The sequence below is a fragment of the Rattus rattus genome, chromosome 5, assembly GCF_011064425.1.
Source record: "Rattus rattus isolate New Zealand chromosome 5, Rrattus_CSIRO_v1, whole genome shotgun sequence".
Classification (NCBI taxonomy): Eukaryota; Metazoa; Chordata; class Mammalia; order Rodentia; family Muridae; genus Rattus; species Rattus rattus.
In genome coordinates this window covers 37300118-37324354 of record NC_046158.1, presented here as the reverse complement: position 1 = coordinate 37324354, position 24237 = coordinate 37300118, and the positions used below count along the sequence as shown (strand labels likewise).

General features: G+C 45.0%; 1 protein-coding gene across 1 annotated transcript in view; it reads right to left on the bottom strand.

Annotated features, from left to right (window-relative positions):
* The window catches only part of Tanc1 (tetratricopeptide repeat, ankyrin repeat and coiled-coil containing 1), a 228616-nt gene extending 225214 nt beyond the window's left edge, over positions 1 to 3402 (bottom strand). The window contains exon 1 of the mRNA XM_032903343.1: positions 3259 to 3402. The gene's annotated coding sequence lies outside the window, so the exon portion shown is untranslated. The remainder of the gene's footprint in view (positions 1 to 3258) is intronic.
* Between the last annotated feature and the right edge of the window lie 20835 nt (positions 3403 to 24237).

Genomic DNA, 24237 nt, shown 5'->3' with positions numbered 1-24237 from the left:
GCCACGCATTCTTTCTGTCAGGCTTTATCGAGTTCACAGGTGACTGACGTGAATCAAAAGAGATATAGGGCAAGGGATGGGGAATCAGGGACCTGCCCGGCTCAAGTTCAACTCCGTCACAGGTGACATCAGGCAAGCTGATCTAACTTCCTGGGCCCTGGATTGCTCAAATGAGAGGTTTAGGGATAGAATTAGTGAAGCCCTTTAATATCGCTGCTGCAATGCTCTACCCAGGCTCCAAAGTTCCTAGGGTTCCCCAACTCCTGAAGCCACAGGACTGCAATGTGACTCCATTTTGGGGATGGCCGTGAGAGAACTAAAAACCCAGAAAGACTTACTAGCCCTACAGATCAAACACTTCTGTAAACTGAGGGAGAGGTAGTTTTACAACTAACAAGTATTTACAAGACAGTTCAGAGCCAGGTTTGATGGGGCAGACCTTTAATCCCAGCACTGGGAAGCAGAGGCAGGTGGATCTCTGTGAGTTGAAGGGCAGCATGGTCTACATAAGTGAGTTTCAAGGCAGCCTGGCCTATATAGTGAGACCCTGTCTCACAAACTCACACACACGCAAACAAACAAACAAAATCCTGTCAAAGCAAACCCGTTCTAGAGACTAACACAATTCCCCTGTGGGTGCGTCTATAAATTTATTTACAGATGCGTGTGCTTGTCTCTACATGTTTATTGCCATAGGTGACACAGTTAAAACTAAAGGTTCCGTGATAAAAATAAAATAAAAGTATGTTCCGCCCCCCCCAACAAGGCCTCATATATGTTGGACAAGAGCATTAACCCAATTTTCCTAACTAGGAAATTCTTGACCTAACAGACATTAAATCTTTACTATTGAGTTTGAAGTGTCTGGTGAAATCAGACCTAACTACCTCCCAGCTCTTCTGGCAAACCTCATTATAATACGGATTATAGCTCTGCTAGCCCAGGGACAGGGCTTTTAATGTTCTCTGGGAGATAAAGAATTAAGCAGCAACCCAGAAAAGAAGTTGTCTAAAAATGGATGATTTAGTCAAAGCAATTCCATTGTCTCTAGGACTGTGTCCTCGATCACCGGGCACCAAAACCCCACTATGGCATCAAATAAATTGTATGTGGTTAAAGAGACAAAATGTTCTTCTGGCTGCTATGGGAAGCAGAAAAAGGGCTGACTGTGAATCAGTTATGTTTTAGCTCCGTGATGAACATGAATTATGATAATTTAGACATTCTGGTGGTTAAACCAAAAAAGCAAGAAAATCAATCCTTTTGAGTTTCAGCAAAAGTTTGTGGCACCAGAACTGGGAGACAGAAACATGGAAGTGACCTTCAATTTATTTCTCGACTTTCCCACCTCCACCAAAATCAATGACATATTTCCCATCCCTCGCTGTCCAATCACAGTAGTTGGGAAGCCTGGAATCATCAACTCGGCTGGTAAGCAGAAAGGTCGACGAAGGAGTCTCGAACGCAGTCAGACACCAAACTTCCTTTGCTAGGCATACTTTTCATTGTAAAAGCACCAAGATCTATTTATGATGCTTTTTGATTGACACCCACAAGCATTCCGGCTGACACAGACTTTGCAGATTGTAGGGAAGTCCCTGTGAGCTCTTTAAGTAGCCCCGATGAGCAAAACACTCAGAACTGTACCATAATGAGCACCTCTCAGGCGCTCATAAATTCTTTCATTCCCAGCAATCAAGAAACAGCTGTTAAAATCCAGGACTCTTCCCAGTAGCAGATCTGAAATACCTCCGGGCTGCCCAGAAAAGCTTCACAACGGCTTTCTTCTCTTCCTCCCTCCCCCATTCCAGGAGTGCCAGCCTGGCAGGATAAGGATGACCCAGGAAGGGGCTGTGGGTGGAGGGGAGTAGCGGATCTGGTGTAAGCAGAGACGCAAGATTCCCTTCTTTTTCACCACAAAGAAAAAACCAACCCTCTGTGCCAGCCAACCAGGTTTCTCCTTCCCTCCCCCCCCGCACACTAACTTCGGTAGTCTGATGAGTCTGGCATTTCCAGAGCTCGCGACCTCAGACACCCTGAGCCCTTTCCTAAAAGATTTTGAGCCAGGAGCTAGCGGCGTCTGGGCTCCTTTACAGGTTAAGACTCTGCCTGCCTTTACCTTTTAACCCGCCAGGACGCTACTCCTGGGGTCAAGTTCAAGATGAAGGTGCCCTCCTCACCTCCCTGAGTTCACTCTGCAGGAAACTCTATATTCTGACCAGTCCCACAACTCCAGGCATAAGGATCTGGGGCTGCCAAGCCGGAGCCGAGGCAGCCTGAAGACTGTCACAGCTCGGCGTCCTCCGCGCTCGGCCGCGGCGCCGCGTTTCTTTTACCTGGCCACGGCCGCATTTCCTCCCGGAGCCTTTACACAATAAGTCAAGTAAGTTTTGGGAACGCCAGTCCTGAGCTCTTGCTGTCTGCAAACACGCTACACAATGCCCAGGGCTTCCTTCCCCGCCAGCCGTTCCGGAAAGCGGCCGCGCCGAGCCCGGGGGACCCCCACACACACCCAAAAGTCTTCCAGGAAGAACCTGAATCTCCATAATGCCTCCAAAGTAACTACTCGTCGCCCAAGGATAAGGGGACTCGCAAACTTGACAGGACCCTTCATTTAGCTGGCACTACTAAAAGAAAAAAGGGAAAGAAAATCCTCAAGGTCTAATCCCAAATCATCACCCCAACACCAACACCACCAGGGAAAGAAATTGGCTTGCATCTGCGAGCCGCAGCCTGCCGGAACGAAGCACACACTTTCAGCTCACGGTGGGCGATGTGATTTTCCCCGCTTAAGTTCGCTCGGGAACTTGGCGACCCGCGCAAGGCGACACTCGAGACCCCGCGGTGCCAGGCGCCCCGCCTGCAAGTCCCCTCACTCCTAGCCCCCAGGTGCCCGGCGCAGCCCAGGCCCTGTCTAACCAAGGGATCGAGGAGGCGGGCAAGGGGCGGCTGGGAAAGTCCTGCGCGCCGCGTGATCCCAGTGTCCCCCTAGCCCGGCTCTGCTGCAACCCGCTCCTCCGGGAGCGCAGGAAACGGCCTGCACCGACTCCCGGGCAGCGCCTCGCCCCAGGCCGGGAGCCCCAGCGTGCCCGCGTCGATTCCCAGAAAGCTCCCTCTGGGCCCGCCGGAGAAGGGGGCGTCCCGAAACTTTCCCACCAGGCTCGCTCTCGTTTCCCCGGCTGCTCCCCGAGACCCTTCCTTCCCGGCCGGCTGCGGACTCCCGGAGGCCGGCAACGGCGCCCGGACAGCGGGAGTTACCTGCCAGGAAAGTTTCCAGCTTTCGGCGCGGTTCCCACCCCGGGGGCCGGGCCTCAGGGCGCGGCGGGCTGGGCACTCGGCGGCTGCGGCTCCTGCGGCTCCCGAGCCGGGCTCCCGCAGCTGCCACCGCGGAGGCAGCGCTCCGGCCCGTCCCCGCGCCTCGCTCGGCCCACACCGGGACCTCATTGGCAGCGCGAGTCCCCGCCCTTGCGCGTGTTCCGGAAGGCACCTTCTCTGTGCGCGCCCGCCGGGGCTGCGCCTCCCGCGCCCCTCCCGACCGGAGCTGCCAGGGCTTTGAGACCCGCTGGGGCGCGGCACGCCAACTTTCCGCTCGGCGCCTTCGCCCCTCCTCACCCAGCATGTTCTCTGCGGGAAGCCGAGCTTCCCAGGAGAAGGTTGCTCCCCTGGGGCCTCGCCTGGTCCTCTGTGGGACAGGATCAGAAGTGTGATTAGCCCTCTCCCCCTTTTTTAGCCGGTTTAAAACAGTAAAGTGTCCCGGCCTTGGTCTATGCTGCTCTCTGAAAGCATCCGAGGAGGACATATGGGAGCAATTAGCCAAGCCGAAGTTTCCGCGGATGCCTTAGGGTGGCTTTGTTGGCTTTTCTTCCCCTCGCTTAACTAAACACAAACAAATACACTTTCTTGTTCCAAAATGAGCTGAGAAAGATGAAAAGTGCATCTCGCCCACTGCACCTTTGTTAGGTTGGGGGTGCTCTGGGATTTGACTGTCCAGGGTCGGGGGTCTGCTGTCTCCTCGAACTCTGTGGCTGGCGGTACTGCCTGGGCTAAGTCCACTGACCAGCTTCTAGCTTCCTTGTCAGGAGGAGGAGTCCTGGAGGAAGAACAGACAAAGATGCTATTATTAAGTAGGCTGGCGGCAGTAAATTAAACCCCCTAGTTCCCAAAATGTTTTGTTATTCCCAACAAAACAAAAGTTTGAAAATGGCCCAGGGAACTGGGAGACCTGGGTCCTCCACAACCTCCCAGCAATCTAGGCAGCCAATTTATATGTAGAAGGCTCAGCCCTCTCAATTCCCAAAGCACTTTGGACCCCCCTTTCTTTGCAGAAAGATCAACTGGAAATTCCAACAGGAATTGCACCTAGGCCACCCATCCGTGTAAGGAAAGTGAAGGATACAGAAGTTGCTATAAATGGGTTTATTGGCAACCCCTAACCTTTGCTGTGGCAAACCCGCCTTTAAAGACAACTGTTGTTTTAAAACAACTTTCCCTATAAAAACTTCAACCTCACGTAGAGCTTCCCGATATAAAGATAGCTACAGGAGTAGTGATCATCTTTAAAGTCCCTGTGAAAAGCGTCAGGAAGCAAAAGGCCGCTCAATCTCTCCATAATAAATAAAAGATGACTGAAATGTGCTGGGTGTTTTTCAGTCGTATATTCCAAGGCCTGATTATCGCTGTAGTTATATTTATGCAGTGAAAGTATCCTAGCCTTTACTCAAGCAAAACATGGCATGAATACCCAAAGAAAGTAAGGGCTTATGGTAAGCCAGGAAGATTCTAGACATTCCCTGCACCCCCAATGCCTGCTTGTTGGAAACCAGAATGGTGCTTGATTAACTTCTCTTGAAATACAGTGTGTAAAACCGACCAGTCTTTCAACCATAGATAACAAAGCTAGACTACAACCGTGACACAATGACCCAAGCAGAAGGCAAAAATTCAGTCGTCCAGTCTGAAAGACTGGGATGTAAGAGAAACTCCTAAAGACTTAGAACAGGTCTAGTCCTGCTTCTGGCTTGTTTGTAGTGGTTTAAACGGGTAGATAGTGGATGAAATTCATGAATGTTTGCAAAGCCTTCCTGGACTATCCTTACTTATCTTCCCAAACGTTCATAATATTGCTTAGATTGAGCTTTCAAGGCAATTAGGTGTCTTCCTCTCTACCCTCGAACTTGCCTCAGTAACAGGCAGAGAAAGCACAGAAAGTGCGCTAACCTCTTGCATCAGCTTTAGTTTGGGTTGAAAGGGTTTGGTTTTACAGCTTCACAAGTCAAGGACACTGAAGTAATGCCGCCACTGCCTGTTTGGGGATGCTTAACATTCTACACAGGCAGGGAGCTAGCAATCTAAGATGTGTACACGGAAGGGCCCTGTTTCCCCTCCTTCCTGTAGTATTTATATAATCTGAACTACATGTCATGAAGCCCAGTCGGATCTCCTGCTTTAAATGGCTACTCTTACATACAGTATGTGGTACCACCAACATCAAAGGTGTCTTCAGCTGTGGGTGAGAATGATACGTGTTAGAAAAGTCAAGGCCAAACATAAACAGAGTAAAAAAAAAATTATGGGTGAGAAAATTATGGGGGAGGGGCTCATGAAGATCTGTTGTATGAGGACAACCGGAGACTTTTCCAAGCATCTTAATATGTAAGGTATTAGCCGAGCGCAGGTTCAAACAATGAGTTTTTGTACTTAACATCTGCTTTTCCCTTAAAAAAATAAAATAAGGGGTTGGGGATTTAGCTCAGTGGTAGAGCGCTTGCCTAGGAAGCACAAGGCCCTGGGTTCGGTCCCCAGCTCCGAAAAAAAGAACCAAAAATAAAATAAAATAAAATAAAATAAAATAAAATAAAAAGGTGCTTTTAGGTTGGGGATTTAGCTCAGTGGTAGAGCCCTTGCCTAGGGAAGCGCAAGGCCCTGGTTCGGTCCCCAGCTCCGGAAAAAAAAAGAACCAAAAAAAAAAAAAAAAAAAAGGTGCTTTTAAGTTGGTTGTTCGACAACCTAGTATTTCCGGAGGCTCAAGGAAAGAATCATTACTTGCTTTTCTTGGGTCTCTCTCCACAAACCCAGTTTTCAAAGTTCAATAATTCCTTGTATGTTTATAACAACTGGAGGCAGGGGTGGGGGAGAGCGGGGAGGGAGGGGGAGAAGAAGAGAGAGAGAGACAGAGAGAGAGAGAGAACAGTAGATTGCCACACACATTCCTCAAATATACATGTGTTATACTGGCTTCCATTTTTAAAGTTTCTGTCATTTTGCCAACAATGTAGCTTTTTCTCAGCAGACCGAAAGAAAACAGCAAGTATTAAACTGGTTATTTTACCGTACAATTTACTGCCCGGGGCAATGGACTGAGGAAGGCATGAGAAAAGAATGTGCTTTGTGAGTGTTAGTGTACGCCCCCTTGGTCAGATTCCTAAGTACTTCTATTTTAAATCAATCCTAAGTTAGGATCCTAGCTAGTGTTTATTGTGGTGTGTGTAGTGTAAAACAGACGGTAAGAAGTAAAAAAAAAGTTTAAGTTTTAAAACTTAAATACAAAAGCCAAGATGAAACTTTAAAACTCAATAAGGTAAGAAATCCAAACGTAAGCACGCACTTCTCCTCCTTAGGAGGGTCTTTTAATATTCACAGAGCTCACTCTTCTCCCTCTGTTAGTTCGTTTCTCCTCCGCTTTTTAACATTCTGAGAAAGAAAAAAAAATATAAAGACACCGGGGAGTAATAAAATAAATTGGGTATAGTTGGAAATCAGTCGGGAAAAGCAATGAAATGAAATACTCCTGTAGAGTCCCTCCATGTGCAATGACCCATAGTCACACATGTTCGCTAACACCATGGTCATATGGGCTGATGGCAAACAGGCATCCAGGGGATACAGACGTCCAATGCCGGCCGTGCTCGGTTAGCCAGGCCATCAAATTAAAGGAGTCACAAGACACAGAAACCCCTCAGGTCTAGTGCATGCCTTGCAATGTTGTAGGAACTCATCCAATATGGGGTAGTAGGCAGTCAATTATTTAAACTGATAAGAAATCCAGTGAGGGGAGAAAATAGATTCAGGGGTTCCCATTGCCAGGTAAGATTTGGGAATGGAGTTGGAGAGATGACTCTGCTGGTAAACATATCTGCTACCAGACTTAATGACCTGCGTTGGATCCCCGGGACACGCAGAATAGGAGAGAACTGCCTCCCACAAGCAGTTCTCTGAGAGTAAATTGAGACTAGCTGAAGCCCTAGGAAAGTCCATGACTAATTGTGTTGTGTTGTTATCTAACCTAGGCGGACCTTGAACTTCAGATCCTCCTGCCTCAATCTCCACAGTGCTGGGATTACAGGTGTGCACTACCATACTACCTGACTAATATTTTAAAGACAGATTTGTTCAAATCTTCTGGCTGTGAAGTGATCTGAAACAGAACCTGCCTTTTTCAGAAAAGGTGAGGTAATGCAATTGGGTACCACTCCGATTAACGTTTGGCCCATCCTCTTGTGACAGTGTAAAAGCAGCCTGTTAATTTTGAGTTTTAAAGGTATATTTTACACCTCCTACTTAGGAATATGGCTTCCCCTTCTTTGCCAACCACTGTAAGAATTGTCACTGAAATCAGAATCGTAACATCTAGGCTTCTGTTCTGGCTTTTGCGGTGTTTTGTTCTGTAGCTGTCTTCAGACACACCAGAAGAGGGCATCAGAGCTCATTACAGACGGTTGTGAGCCACCATGTGGTTGCTGGGATTTGAACTCAGAACCTCTAGAAGAACAGTCAGTGCTCTTAACCGCTGAGCCATCTCTCCAGCCCCTTGTTTTGTTTTTATGGGCAAAATTCATCTAGTCTTTTTGGCCTGGGGTTCTAGTCTACAAAATAAGAAGAATGTAGAATCCTGGCAGTACAGGTTCATTTGAAGAATAAGTGAGATAAGATTTATAAAAACTTAATAAATTGGAAAGTAATCTGTAAAGGTTCGTTTTTTAGTTAGTTAATAGACCAGGTCTATTTTCCTGTCTTGTTACCAGGAACCGGTGAGTGTGCTTGGAATAATCAGAACAATGCAGAATGCTCACGTTTGCACTCTGAGGAGAGAGGAGTGACTTAAAGATGACTTGATAGTACATAATAAACCAATTAAGTTCTCAGGGTCTCAGCTGGGGGCAGATTGGTAGTTCTTGTCTCAGAAAGAGTAGCATGCAGGAACCATGTATGAAAATATGGTTTTCTCTCACGTTAGTGCTAAACCGGAAAAAGTGTAGTACACATCCTATATCGATGTACCTCATTGTATGCAAATCAGCAAATGGATGGTCTGTGTGTGTTTGTTTCTGTGTTTGGTTTGAGACAGGGTCTCATCATATAACCCTGGCAGCCTTGAACCTCCTAGGTAGACCAGACTAACCTCCACAAAGAGGGACCTGCCTCTGTCTCCCAGGTGCTGGAATCAAACATGTCACCCTACCTAACCTGGAAATTCTTTTCTGTTCATTTGTTTTGTTTTATTTTGGTGACAGGGTCTCACTGTGTAGCTCTGGCTGTCTTGGAACTCACAGAGACCTGCATGTCTTTGCTGAGATTAAAGTCATACAGGAACACACCCAGTGCTTGGCTTGGAAATTCTTAAATAATATGTTAATGTAGAAGAAATGTTTTCTTTAAGAAATCCTAGCTGAAAAAATCTCTGCATCATCTTCTTTATATTACTTATCAATGACCCTCCTTTCAGTCCTCTGAGATAGCAAGCCTGGATGCTAGCAAGATTATGAAGTTGAACCCTGCAGTTTGGTAAGAGCAGGTGTTAAGCAAGACTGGTTTGCCTCTGAACATGGCGGTGTTCACTTACAAGACCAGCTTATAAGAAAGCGAAGGCAATGGAGTGGCCGTGTTGGAGGCCAGCCTGGGACTCTATACTTAGTGTCAAGGTTTAAATCTCGGCCCATGCCTGGACAGAACACACCAAGACGACATGGTTCCACGTGGAGAGGTTTAATGTGAGAAGAAGAGGAGAGGAAAGAAGGCCCGCCATGGGCACCTGGAGGGAAGGGTGAAGGGGGCAGGAACAGAGAAGAACAAAGAGTAAGAGAGAAGTATGAGAGAGAGAGGAGGGGGCATGCAACCACCTTTATAGTCAGGCACAGCTGGTTGTTGCTAGGCAACTGTGGGGCGGAGCATACCTGGCTGCTGCCAGGTAGCTGTGGGGGTGGAGCTTAGACAGAATACCAACACTTAGAAAACCATTTTAAGCTACTATCCACATTTTAGAGATTAAGATTAACATAAAATAGTATGAGACATGAAATAACTTTGGCGCTGAAAATTTAACTCTTAGAAGAAGTTCTTTCCACCCATGCAGCAATCTATTAAAGCTCTAAACACCTTAGAGTTGAGATAGAAACTGTTGAAACACCAAATCTTGCTCTTATCTTCCTTGTGCATGTCTGTTTCCCAGACTGTAGCAGGAGTCATGTTTGCCTAAAAGAAGATAGGACACTCTGTAATTACCAGGAGGCATTAAACTACCAGGCCTCATTAAAGGAGTCACCCTTACCTAGGGCATCTGCCCTGAAAACCAGCTGCTCAGTGAAAATGGATTTGACTGTGTAGCTTTACCTAAAACCCTGTTACCGTTCAATGATTCCCAAGCTCTTCCTAAACCTCCTTCTGAGTTCACAACAAATCTATTGCTTCTTGCTCTTCTAGCTTTTCAGTGGCTTTGAAAAGATTACCTGAAGGGAAAGAGATTACTGGTACAATTACAATAGGAACCAGTTAAAACAAGATGTCAGGAACCCAAAATAAGACAGCAATCACTGAGCGTTAAAATTAGATGGTGTGCCCTCGGCCTCTTCATCTTCTTTTCAATTTGCCGTGCCCCATCCCACCCCCTGGGAATCTACCCAGATATTAAAGGCCTACATTTTGTTGACCAAAGAATCCATGGAGGGAGGTCTAATCTGGAAAGCTGTGTTTAAAGGATTATTCAAAATCAAGTGGCATGCATAGAAATTAGATCACTCGCATGTCACTCCTGGGAATATGCAATGACATCACTTCACTGAAAACACGGTTTGAGAGTTTCCTTAAAAATAAATAAACTAACTAAACATGTAACTACCGTAGAACCCAGCAATTATACTTGTGGGCATTCATCCCAGAGTCGAAGACTTGGTTTCATAGGAAAACATAAACACAAAATGCTCATAATAGCTTTATTCATAATGGATGACAACCCATGCCTGTTAAAGGATGAATGGTCCAAGAAATTAATACATACATGAAATATTGTCGAGTATGACTTGTATTTATCTCTAGGGAAATATACTGAGTGGAAAAAAAAAAAAGAATTGGCCAAGCTGGATGTGGTGGCTCATTGCCAGGGTGAGGAAGTCTAGGCGGGAAGACCCAGTGTGTGATACCAACATGGGCTTCCTGCTGAGTTGAGTTCGAGATCAGCCTCAGTTGTTTAGTGAGACCTTGTGACAAAGATGGAAGAGAAGAGAAGAGGGAGGAAGGAATGCGAATCCAAAATACTATAGGATCTGTTTAAATAACCTGGAACGGACAGATGTATAGACAGAAGAGATTGATCAGTGCTTCGGACCTTTATAAGGGCAGGTCAAAGAAGGACGGTTCTCGATTCTCATCAGCAGCAAGAAGAGTCCCTACAATGACAGAATTGCATCGGCATTGTGCAACTGTTGATATCCTTGTAAGACTTTACTATGTATCTGTAAAAGTATTTGACAAGGGTAGGTAAATAATGGAGGAGATGACGGTCTTATATAACTATATGTATACTGAGAATGAAACTAGATGTAATGTTTTAAGTCCTATGTATCATCATTTTGAATGGCAAATTCATGAGAAACCAAAACTGTAACCAACTGGTAATTAAAATACAGTATCTAAAACTGACATGCTGGAACCTATCTATAATCCTAGAACTTAAGATGCTAGCCTGGTTTGCATCAAGTTCCAGGCCATCCCTGACTACACAATGAGACCCTGTCTCAAATACCACTAATGAATTAATTAATGAATTAACTAATTAAAATATAACATCCCAATGTCCAAGAGAAGAATAGCTTATTCCCAATAGTGTGCTAATGACCAAATGGCAGATCTTACAAGCTAGAATAGGATGTCTGGTAACTTTTCCACTAGACTATAAGTTCCATGAGGACAAGAGATACGAATGGTGGAGTACATATAGACTCTGTGCCTATCCCAGTTACAGTCACCTAGTGAGTTGATCCAAACTTGGTGCTATTGTACAATATTAGATATTTTACTCACAAATCTGAGTTTGGCTGGATCAGTCAAGCTGTATTTACTGAGAGTTCTTCCTGTAGTTGAGCTCAGAATATGGCTGAGATGGGGTCTGGGAAGAGTTGGACAACTGGGAGAAAGAGGGCTATATGTCTGGATATTTCTTTCTCTCTCTCAAGATTTATTTATTGTATGTATGTGAGTACACTATTGCTGTCTTCAAACACACCAGAAGAGGGCATTGGATCCTCATTATAGATGGTTGTGAGACACCATTTACTGAGAGTTCTTCCTGTAGTTGAGCTCAGAATATGGCTGAGATGGGGTCTGGGAAGAGTTGGACAACTGGGAGAAAGAGGGCTACATGTCTGGATATTTCTTTCTCTCTCTCAAGATTTATTTATTGTATGTATGTGAGTACACTATTGCTGTCTTCAAACACACCAGAAGAGGGCATTGGATCCTCATTATAGATGGTTGTGAAACACCATTTACTGAGAGTTCTTCCTGTAGTTGAGCTCAGAATATGGCTGAGATGGGGTCTGGGAAGAGTTGGACAACTGGGAGAAAGAGGGCTACATGTCTGGATATTTCTTTCTCTCTCTCAAGATTTATTTATTGTATGTATGTGAGTACACTATTGCTGTCTTCAAACACACCAGAAGAGGGCATTGGATCCTCATTACAGATGGTTGTGAGACACCAGGTAGTTGCTGGGAATTGAACTCAGGACCTCTGAAAGAACAGTTAGTGTTCTTAACCGCTGAGCCAGCCAAGGACGTTTCTAGCTGTATCCCATTTCCTCCACATGATAAGTCTCAGCATAGCAAACCTATCACAAGGCAGCAGAAGGCTCCTGGAACGAGTTACCAGGGCAACAGCAGGAGCTGCATCCCCTGTAAACCGAACTTAGACATTGCACATCATCCTTCAATGCTTGGGTTGACAGTCAGTGTTATCATCAAAAGACCTGGGACTTCACAGATAAGTTTGATCCACAGCCCAGCCCTTCCTTGCTGACCAAGAGGTTTTGGCGAGGTGACTTGTTTCCTTCGGCACTCGGAGGTGAATTATACCATTATGGAAGGTTAGTGTCTTTACTGGGAAAATATTTATCAGGGTAGGGAGTGAGTGTGAGTTAAGTGGCAAGACATTAGAGACAAAGACCCAATTGTTCACAGTGTATCAAGGAGAGGAGTTCCTATTTGCTTCTGAGGAAAGGCTCTATGAGGTAGCAGACTCTGACTAAAAAGACCTTTGGCTCCAAAGTCTGCCCTACAGTGATGGAGCTACAGGACACTTTACAAATGAAAGCGCCTCTGTTTACAGTAAGCCTGTTTCTAGTAAGGTATTGTTTCTGTGTAGCCCAGGCCCTCTTCCAGTCTCTGAAATATTTTTGAATGACACTGATTTTTAACTATTTTGCAATGTGATGGCCTGTTTTACATAATAAATGGTAACAAATGTTACAATTATTGAGAAAACATTTAATGTTACACATCTTAATAAAAATGGCTACTTATTGTTTGACACACCAGGCTAGGAAGATAACCTGAGAAAATTCAGCTCTATTGAACTTAATTAGTAACAGTATTGCTAGTTTAAGTGCTAAGAGCATGGGGCTACTCATATTATGTTAGCTTTGTTCTTTATCCTAACACTGGTTCACCTGGGAATTGGATGGGCCTGACCAGTGCAACCTAAATATATTGGGAAGCACCACATCTGAGCCTAAAATCTGGGCCCTGTTATCACTTCACCTAAACAATCTGGCATCCACTGTCTAACTCTAAACTAATGATAGTGAGAGACGAAGTGGGAATATATGGGAGCATGCTGTTTGGCCATTTCAGTCCTGGCCTCTTCCTCCTGGTATGTTTATTTGCACTAAGGCAAGTGGGCTACAACAGGAAAAGGAACGTTCTCCTAGAAATGTCTGATTAGGGGGGTTGGGGGTTTAGCTCAGCGGTAGATTGCCTAGGAAGCGCAAAGGCCCTCCCCAGCTCCAAAAAAAGAACCAAAAAAAAAAAAAAAGAAATGTCTGATTAGGTAGAGCAAACCAACAGATATCTACAATTGGGAAAGGTGGGTTACAGATACAGGTTTCTTTGTTTGTTTGTTTTTTTCCAGATTATAGAGGGAAATTAAAAAATCTTAGACAGGCAGGAGTAGAAGCATATTCCTTTAATCCCAGCACTCAGGAGGCAGAAGCAGAAGGACCTCTATGAGTTTGAAGCCATGCTTGTCTACATAGTAAAGTTCAGGAGAGCCACAACTGAGAGAGAGAGAGAGAGAGAGAGAGAGAGAGAGAGAGAGAGAGAGAGAGAGAGAGAACTAACAAACAAAAACCCCAAAACAAAATCAAAACAATTTTAAGGGTTTATTTTTATTTTTTTTGTAATGCATGGGTGTTTTGCAACATGTATGTCTGTGTGCCTTGTGCATGCTATGGAGTTATACATGATTGTGAGCCACCTCTTGAATTCTGGGTATTGAACCTCAGACCTTGGGAAGAGCATCCAGTGCTCTTCATCACAGAGCCAATTCTCCAGTCCCAACACTTTTTTTTCAAACCACGATTCTAGAAAAACAGGTTGGCAATCACTGATACAATAGGAAACAGCAGACAGAAAAACAGGACAGGATACTAGGTGGATGTAAAATGAAAAGTTACTGAAGGGAGAAACAAAGCTAATTTTCAGTCTCTTCCCTCAGTAAGAAGTTAAGAGGACTCCGATGTTTGTTTCTCTCAGAACATGAATGGCTCAGAGGTCTAACTAAAATATTTATGAGACCCATCAGTAAACAGAACAGGCAAGGACAGAACAATTGACAGTAAACACTTTTGTTGAAAGGTGGACAGGAAGCCAGGCACAGTGGTATACGCCAGCAATCCTGGCACTCAAGAGGCAGACTGGGGATTGCTGCATATTCGAGGCCAGCCTTGGCTACATAGTGAGTTCCAGGCCAGCCAGGGCTACCTGGGAAAATCTTTCTTAAAAGAAACAAACAAAACCAGAAGAGACAAGAAGGAAAAAAGGAAAAAAGGAAGGAAGGAAGGAAGGAAGGAAGAAAGGAAGAAAGGAAGGAAAGAAAGAAATGCTAGGATTTTCAAAGACAAAGCACTTGATTTGGAAAAAAAAAAATTGTTGAGCCAGCTGAAACCAGACTGGGAAAGGTAACTACCCCTGAGATTAATAAGGAAAGAAAGCCAGGAAGCAGGTGGCCAGGAAACAGGTGGTGGAATGGGAAAGAGGGAGAAATACTAGAGTAGCACAGAACTGTACTTCTTTCTTGTCTCTGAGAGTGCCTAAAAGGATGCCGGGAATACCAGGGAGAAGGTATCCAGAAATGATGTCACTTCGGGAGATTCTGCCAAAAGGAAGGGAAGTGTGGCACCTCCTCCTTCCCTTTCTAATGACTGTTGGCACCTTCTACTAATTATACCTAGTTCAGAGCCAGCAGAAGGGAATCCTGGGAGATGTAGTTTGTAGGCCCCTGAGCCCCAGCATTATGAAGTAGGTTACAGTAGAGTTATAATGGAGCGAAGAGACACAGATTAAATAATTGGCACATGCAGCGATGTTGAAAAGCAAGTTTATTTCTACATTGCCGATGAACAAGCAAGAGGTGAGTAGCTTTTTATAATATTGACAAAGATGTGGTCCTTTGGAGAACTTAATCCTTAAAAATAACCCAACAACAGGGAAAAAGGAATTTAAACAAAAATGTGGCACCACTCATAATGAAAAACAGTTTGCACGCCCCCCCCAAGACATGATGAAGCAGGCCGTGCCGATTAATGTAACAGAACACAGCTGACAGACAGACAACCCCCAAAACACATGTTTCCAATAAGTCTGAAACTGTCCACATAAAATAAGGTTAAGGGGGAAAAGTTGAACCCAGAACTGTTTGTCTACTACACGAATGACACCTGTGTAAAATCGCGCCCGTGTATATTCAGAAAGACTTGGGGGAGACGGGATGACGTCACAGGCTTGGAGTATCGCGTTACTTGGGGCTTTTCTTCTGCGAAGTTGCTTAAGTTCTTAATTAAAAGAGAAAAGTAAATGAGTTTTTAATTTTACTTTAGATGCCAAAACGGCTGGAAATGATGTGTTTCATATTACGCCGCTTTGAAGAGAAAAGGAAAACAAAACCCATTCACCGACTCCACTGTGCAACCTGGCTGACCATTCCCCCATAGCATTTTTTACAACTCTTGGCATTAATCACTGCCATGGCCTCAGGCCAGTGTCCAATTGGTCTGGAGATTTTATTTTACAACCTGAGAACCATGGCTGGCTCCCAGTGCCTCTGCTCTCCTGCCCCGAGCCAAGCCTTTCTTCTTGTTGCAGTACTTCACGGATTTTACTGCGGTCCCAGGAGCTGTGAAAGTCAACTAAAACAGATAACGTACTGACTGCAGACCCCCCTGCACTGTGATGGTTGAATCTTTGTACATATTTACTCATGGCTTCAGCATCAGTTGGTTCTCTTCATGAGCTGTAGTGTCTCCTACCCTATCTGAACACACCCCAGAGGCCAGAAGGGACATAACCTTCTGCCCGCCCCTCCCCCACGAAGTCGCTTCCCAGATCTTTGATGTGCCCAGCTTCCTGGACTCATGAACTCTCTCTGGCAAGCTAATCCAGATGTCACAGCTGCCTAGGAACGAGCGGAGTATGTGGTTACAGTAGGGAAGAAATGACGGAATAACTGCCTCCCATGAGGGCCGGCTGGCACATTGCCCAAGAGACCTTGGCCATGCCCTGGGCAAGCTCAGTGCAGTGGATTAAGCAGCCAGGGGTTTAAAAGGAGTCAGTCTCCAAACTTGACCCGCTTTCTGTCTTTGTCTTTTGTGATTACTGGAGGACCTTTGTCCAAAGAGGGGAGTGAGGGTGTGTCCAACTTTGTAATTAACAATTTCATCACCTAGCACTTGTATGGCCCTGCCCTAGGTAAGCCTTTGGCACCTCAGTGGTTTTTTGTTTTGTTTTGTTTTGCTTTGCTTTGCTTTGCTTTTTGATTGTTTGTTTTTGTTCCCTGCCCACCCCCTCCAGCCCCCAAGACAAGGTTTCACTGTGTAGTCCTAGCTGTCCTGGAACTCAATCTATACACCAGGCTGGCCTTGAACTCACAGAGACCTACCTGACTCTGCTTCTCAGGTGCTGGAATTAAAGGCGAATGCCACCATGCCTAGCCTGGAACCTCAGTTTTTAATGTATACAATGGGAAGAGAGCAGTAAATAGTTCCCAGTTTTATTGCAAAAGATCTGAGGCCAGGGCACTTACAATCCCCTGGAAGATATCGCTAGCTGTTTACCTGTCCTACCCTTCCTTGTCTGCAACAGAAATAGCTTGTTTCTTTTGTTTGCACTGGCGGTGTGCCCAGATCAAAAAGCAATGCCTCCTTATGCAAAATGAAAGCAAAAAGCATGCTTTTGATCCCAGTACTAAAGGGGAGGAGCTCTGTGCTCGAATTCCAGGCCCCAGGGGGGTCTAGAAAATGAAACCTTATCTCAAACAAACAAACAAACAAAGGAAATTCCCCCCAACCCCCACCCCAGGCTTCCTTACAGGTATAAGTGGATCCACAGTGAGAAGTTTCCCAAAGCAGTAGACACTGACAGAAAAGGAATATTCAGCCCCTTGTTCCCCTTCACAGTGAACTGCCCACCTCCAGACATGTTATTTTTAAGACTGACTCAATACTGTAGTCCAAAGCTGGCCTAGAACACTCTCTCCTGCCTTCCCCTCCCAGGGCCTGGGATTACATGCATGCTCTCCACACCAGAATGCCAGACTTCTTACCTAAGGAAAAGGAACCCCGGGGTTGGGGATTTAGCTCAGTGGTAGAGCGCTTGCCTAGCAAGCGCAAGGCCCTGGGTTCGGTCCCCAGCTCCAGAAAAAAAAAAGAGAAGAAAAGAAAAAGGAAAAGGAACCCCACTTAGTTGGGCTTTCATGGGCTTCTGTCATCCACAGCCGAATGCAACTCTGATCTGTCATATCCTTGCAGTAAAAATACCTGAAGACGATTGCCTTTTATTTTTCTAAAAAGTCCATTTAATAACAGGATGATCTCATGATATAATGGCATCAACTGTCATAACAGTGAGTGAAGAGGTTCCTAGTTACTGTTTGGAATTTAGTTATAACAAAGTCTACAAAGAACTTATCAATTATTAACTGAGACTGGCAAACATTTTCATTATCCTTAGACATTGGTTGTAAACATTAATTGAAAAGGAACTAGGCAAGAGCCATGAGTGGGGGTACATGATGACAAGTTCAAGGCTAGCTTCAGCTACATAGTGAACTCAAGGCTAGCCTGGGCTACATGAGACTCTGTCTCAAGACTCCACTTCTACCTGCCTGCCCCACAAGGAAAAAGAAATAGAACGTGGTATACAAGGCTGAAGGAAATAAGGCATTTAAATATTTTAGCTAGTGTAATCTTTATTTTGCAAATTAAACTTTATTTACAGAAATGCAATGATCATTTCCAAGAGATACTTTCTTATTTTTAATCTACAAACATACTGAGTTGGTGTCTCTGGTATTCAGAAATATATTTTTTAAAGATTTATTTATTTTATATATGTGAGTATTGTGTTGCTGTCTACAGACATCACTGAAGAGGGCCTCGGATCCCCTTATAGATGGTTGCGAGCCATCGTGTGGTTTCTGGGAATCGAACTCAGGACCACTGAAAGACCAGTCAGTGCTCTTAACCTCTGAGCTATCTCTGCAGCACCCAGCAATATTTTCATAACTTAAAAAGTAAGACTGGAAATGGGAGTGGGGAGGACACGTCCTCATTTCTCCCAAGAGTAAAACCAAAGTAAAAGAAAACAGACAAACAAATAAAACAAAAAACCCTAGATGGTTTCTCGCTGCTTTCCTGAGGATTAGTCTAAGACACAGGAAGCAGTTTACTCTCCTATCTCAACTTTCTGAAAGGCGGCCTGAGGGAAGGAAGAGTCTAGGTTCCTCACCAGAGAAGTATAGTCTAGCTTCAGTGAGGGAAATATGGCTTCTTCATCTTACCTGAGCGAGGGCAGAGGCCCTACCGGACACCCCTGCAACTGCTAATTGTTTCTCTCGCCGGCTTTTTATACTTGGCTTTTTAGCAAGGAAAAGCAACAAGGTCATGCAGAAAGAAGAGCAGCACCCAAGTCTCTGTGGAGGAGATGAAATTGTTTCTTGCTCATTCCACCAGTGCCTTATGTGGCCAGTGAGACACACACCTCACGGGAACTAGGAATCCAAGCTGAGGGAATCCATTTGCCCGTTACTGGGCCAAAGGGAAATGGTTGGTGTCATAAGGGTCCTGGCAGTGTAAAGCCTGTGTGTGTGTGTGTGTGTGTGTGTGTGTGTGTGTGTGTGTGTGTGTCTTTTGTTATCTTCAGATTAGCGGGACCCAACTGCGTTATGCTAGCAGCCAAAACTGAGCCATGAAGTGAAATCCTCTTATGTGGCAGAAAGGGGGCTCCAGAAGGAGTGGGTGAGTGACCCTAATGACTATCCTGTGCCACGGTCTGTCCTGGCATCCATAGTCCCTCGTTCTCGCAACAGATTCTAGTACTATTTAGCTTCCGTTCCCAGATGAGTGGGCCAAACAATTCGAAAGGACTCCTCTCTAATATGAAAATGAGTTTCACTTTCTTTGGTTTTCCCAGGACTCCCCTGGTCTCCTAGTGTAATTTGTACAATTGCACAGCCTTGGGAGTAGGGTAGAGTAAAGGAATGGTGAGTAGAGTCCCGGGCTAACCTGAGATATAGGAGACCCTATATCAAACTAAACATAAACAAACAAATACAATGATAGATAAGATGGATGGATGGATAGATAGATAGATAGATAGATAGATAGATAGATAGATAGATAGATTAAACCAACCTGGCCAAGGATCCGAAGCTAATCACAAGAGCAGAAACGAACAAAAAAAATCAACTAAGGCAGGAATTTGGAGAAAAGCATGCTAGAGGTGCCAAGTGGGTCATTCAGAGAGTGCCCTGAAATTGAGAGGCGACATTGTTCTATTTCTGTTCCTCAAAAGCCTTGAGTGATCACTTCCAAAGTCTCCCGTTACCCAGGACCGTGGCCAGTTTCGTGAAAGAGCTCTCTTGGCCGTGGCCTGGTTTTCACCATCCATCCGTAGGCAGCGTTTGCAGTTTTGAGGAGTTCATTTAAACTGTTATGTATGTGTTTTTAATCATCACTCTGAGTATAGAAATTCTCAACAGAACTGCTGTTTTGAAGGGAAATACTCACCGAAACATCTCAGGGACCGCGTCTCTCTAGGGATCTCAGACAGAGCATGGTTGAGAACCCCTGACCGGCTTCTGCCAGAGATGTAATTTTGACTAAGGAAAAGAATGAACCCTTGAGCTTATAAAATGGAGTTTCTGTCGTGACTTACCACAATTACTACGCATAGTCAAACAGTGTGTTCACTAACTTTGAGTGTTCAGCTAGCGTTCAAAATGTTGATATAACTAGAGTTGGCTTTCTCTAAGTATATTCTAAGATGAATTAGGAATCTGATTTCTAAATTAGAAAAGCAACTTTTAAAGAGAACCGTACCTAAAGGTCCTTACAATGTTATGCTACATGCAGAGGGCACCATACAGACTTCTACTGAATTTATTGGTACTAGCACACACAGAGCAGTGTCTACATGCCAAGGACACTGTATTTGGTATGTTGGTGCCCTGCCTCATCTCTGATTAACTCTAGTTTAGCAATATTTGTGTGAGCTATAAATTATTATTTTCCCCACACCTTCTCAATTTTTCTAGTCGTGTGTGTGTGTGTGTGTGTGTGTGTGTGTGTGTGTGTGTGTGTGCACGCGCTGGGCATTCAATGGAAAGCCTCAGGCATGCAGACGTGCCTTCTACCACTGAGCACGCATATGACCCCCAGATTCTCTGATAAAATATATCTTAGAACCAAAAAGAGTATTTAAAGTGAGTTCAGGTACTTCCATCTATATAACTTTGTATTCCTATAGATTTTTTAAAAAAATGAAAAAGTCACTGTAGAAGATGAATATCGAAGACTCCGGCAATGCTCTTAAAATAATCAATAATCGCTTGGGCATAGAAGTCAAAACTCAACTCATAGAGGAATGCCCTGGAGTTGAAGCTCCACCCCTTCCTGTTATAGCTATAATTTAAGTCACCTGAATAAACAGAGACAGGAGAAGAAAGGGGCAATCTGAACTCAACCACCTCTTGTATTTAGAAGAAGACACAGAAGAAGTAATTCCAATACATCTGTTGTTTTCCTTTCTCTGGAAAGGTTAGGGTGACGGTCCATTCAAAACACACGTCCATTTACGTCAGCAGCTTTTTCTACGGGAGACTTACATGCATATTTGCAGCATTCCAACTGAGAAACAAGAAAGACATCTAAGGGCCAAACAAATCCTCACAAACATGGCACTGTCTGAACCAGCTTATTCCAAATCTGTCTCACCCCGTTTGCCCGCTACAATAAAACGGGGACCATAAAACAGCCAATAGCTTTCAGCTTCATATTCACTGTGAAAGTAGAGTGGCTTCTGGGAAAGTTCTAGTGCCTTCAGATGTCAGCAAAGGGGAGTGGGGAATGACGGGAGAACTGTTTGACTAACAGGTTGTAAGTGTGTCGAATGGGTGTCGGGTTCCTGTCTGAGCACCATTAAGCCTGAATGCTAAGGAATGAACCCACTCCTTGGGTGGTTAGCTGGAGTGACCATGACTGGAACGGCTTCCAGCACTTGGGCTGATGACGTAATTCCAGGAGAACAATTACTTCAGCTTCTCAGACAGCTGGTCTCCGTCTAGATTCCTTTGTCTTAGCCCAGCATTCTGTTCTTAATGATCTCTCCCCCTCCCCTTCATGCGCCTTCCTCCCCTGATGGTATCATTACATGCAGAAGATTGCAGATGTTTTTTATTTATATACCAGGCAAGATTAATATTTACTTTAAATGAAATCTGCCTGGTGCATAAAACCCATCTAACAGTGCATACAATACCCAGAGAAGTCTGGGGCTTTTGGCTTTGGTAAGAGCTGAAGAATGTTCGCAAGTGGGGGGCGGGGAGAGATGATGGGAATGTTTGCTTCAGGATGCAGACATCAGTCCCTTGGTGCCATTACCTCAACAAGACTTAGATGTGATTACGAGTAGAGGAAGTCATTAAGCCAAATGGCATTTTTCTAGAAAATCCTTATATGCACCCTACCTAGATTGATTTGCCCAAGGACAGGATTTGAGGAGAGGACAAATACTAGTGGTCATTCTAATCAGCACACCCCAAAGGGAGGCCACAGAGGCCAGGAGAAAGCAGTTTCAATTAGCATCGTGACTAGTGCCATTGCCACTGAGCAGAACCACCAGTTGAATGACTGACTCTCTAAGGGGGGAAAAAAGCCGAAAGGGGTTCTTTGTCCTTTGTGAGCATAAACGCAAATGTTTGTGCAACAGAGAGAAATGCCCTTCTGTGGTTTCCTCCTCTTTAAGTCAGGGATGACTGAGTAATATTCAGCCAGAAAAACATAATAGTGATTGATGACTGGCAATATATCATGTTTTATATCACCAGGAACAGACATATATTTCTGGTCTATTTCTCTACATATGCAGTCTCTGGGATCAGTAGGTTTTTTTTTCCCCCTCATTCCCCACTCTATCCATCCCTATTTCCCTGCATCCCCTTTTGTTCTTTGATTTTTTTTTTTTCAAGACAGAGTCTCACTGTGCAACCAAGGCCGAACTTGTGACCTCTGCCCTTACCTCTGACCATTGGGGTCATAGTCACACACTCCCACCCTCGGCTCAAGACCGGCTCACAAATGTTTAAGAACTATGCATTATTCTTTCTGGGTTCTTGCAAATGGCCAGCTAATACTTTTTCTTAACGTTAGCTGTTGGGGTAGAAATCTCGGCTTGCGTCCGGACAAACCACAACCGGCCAACATGGTTCCACGTGGAAAGGTTTAATGAGAGAGGAAGACGAGGAGAGGAGTAGAGGCCGGCCATGCGCGCTCGTGGAGGGAAGAGGAGAGGGGAATGGGGAGAGAAGGGACAAAGGGAAAGAAGGGAAAAGCAAGAGCAAGAGAAGAGAATGAGGAAGGGGCAAGCAGCCCCTTTTATAGTGAGTCAGGCGTACTTGGCTGTTGCCAGGTAACCGTGGGGGTGGAGCTTAGACGGACTACCACCGCTCGCCTTCCTATCTTTCTAAGATTAACTATCAGCATGTTTATGTGTGTGTGCACACATGTTTGAATGTATGTGAGGGTGCATGTACCCATGTGTGCACCTGCATGTGAAGGTCAGGAGTTGAGTTATTTTTCCGGAACTTGAACTATGTGGATCTGGCCACTCTAGATAGTATAGACTTGCCCCTGGGATTCCCTTCTCTTTGCCTCCGGGTCAAGGATTTCAGGATAGCCACCACGTCCGTGGATGTAAATGATGCCACCTCTGGCCCTCATGCTTCCACTGACTGTGCTTCGTCCACTGAGCCATCTCCCAAGCCCCTGTTCTTTAACTCGACTGTTTTTTGTTTTAAAAAAAATTACAAACGCTGGACCAGGAACAGAGCTCTGGGTAGAGTTTTTGTTTAGCACATATGAAGCCTTGAGTTTGTCTCCAACATATATATGTTCCTGCACACAGATATTTTCGTGGTTTGTCTGCTGCTGTTCTGTATTCAAATGCTAAAAACACTGACTTCCAAAATCCCGTTGCAGTCCAGGTGGACATACACCAAATGATGTTGTCTAAACTATGCTCTACGTGCTCTCTGACGGGTTAAATAGAGCGGCTGACAGTCAATTACTGGGGAGGATAGAGGTAGGGGGCCTTTGGATACCAGGCTGGGGGTCGTAGGTAGGGACCACCAGGAAAGAGGGAGGGGCAGGGGGAGGAAGGAAAGAAGAAGGAGAACCAGGATATGGGTGATGGAGTGAATCTAGCACAGACAGGACGGCTATTGGCAAGTGACTTGGGGGATGCAGAGCTGGGAAATAGCCAGTCTAACATAGAGAAATAGTTTAGGGGCAATCGCTCAGCAATTGTGCTGAAGTTGATTAACTAAATTAGCAGGACTCTGCCTCAATTACTGGGGGCTGGCCGGGTCATATTAAGAACTAGAAGAGTATTAATTATTCCAACAACACAGACCACACAAATACAAAATTTAAAAATAAAACAGTCTCCCACTACCTTCCCCCATTCATATTGATTTTAGATATCTATTATTGATTTCAAAACTAGCCCCAGGATTTAGTGTCTTAAACCAACAGTGTGTTGCCATTGGTTTCTATGGATCAGGAATCTCGAGTGACTTATCTCAACGGTTCTTGCTTTCACATGGGCTTTCACGGGTGGGGGTGGGGGGTGAGGGGTGGGCTGTCCTGTTCCTTGCAAAGGTGGCAGTCCCCTAAATAGGACTCCTGGAAAGGGTTGGGAGACCCACTGCTGAAATGGCCCCCACGAATGGCAAGTGATGGCAGTTTTTGACAGGAAGAAATGGAAGCTGGCTCCCTTAGAGGAAGTGATCCAGAGACAGAACCAGGAGGAAGGTTGCCATCTTTCATGACCTAACCCTGGGAGTCATACTTACACTCTCTGTGCAGACCTCTCGCTTGCAGTGAGAGGAAAATTAGGTCTCACCCAGAGGAGTCCTGAAGTCCTTATGCACATATTTTAATTGGTTACGGGCTGGGGTAAGAGCTCAGTAGAAAAGTAAGCATTTAACTGTGCTGTGGCCTTGGGTTTCAACCCAGTTCCCTAAGCTCCTAGTGACTGTGGATAGAATTCCATGATGGAGTGCTTGACCACCACATACAAGGTTCTGATTTGGTGCCAAAAATTCACTCCACTAACACCACCAAAAAACTATAGCCACCAAAGAAAACTACCTTAGTACTTGTATTTTCTTTTAAAAAGTGGAGCAGCAGTATTATGGTGT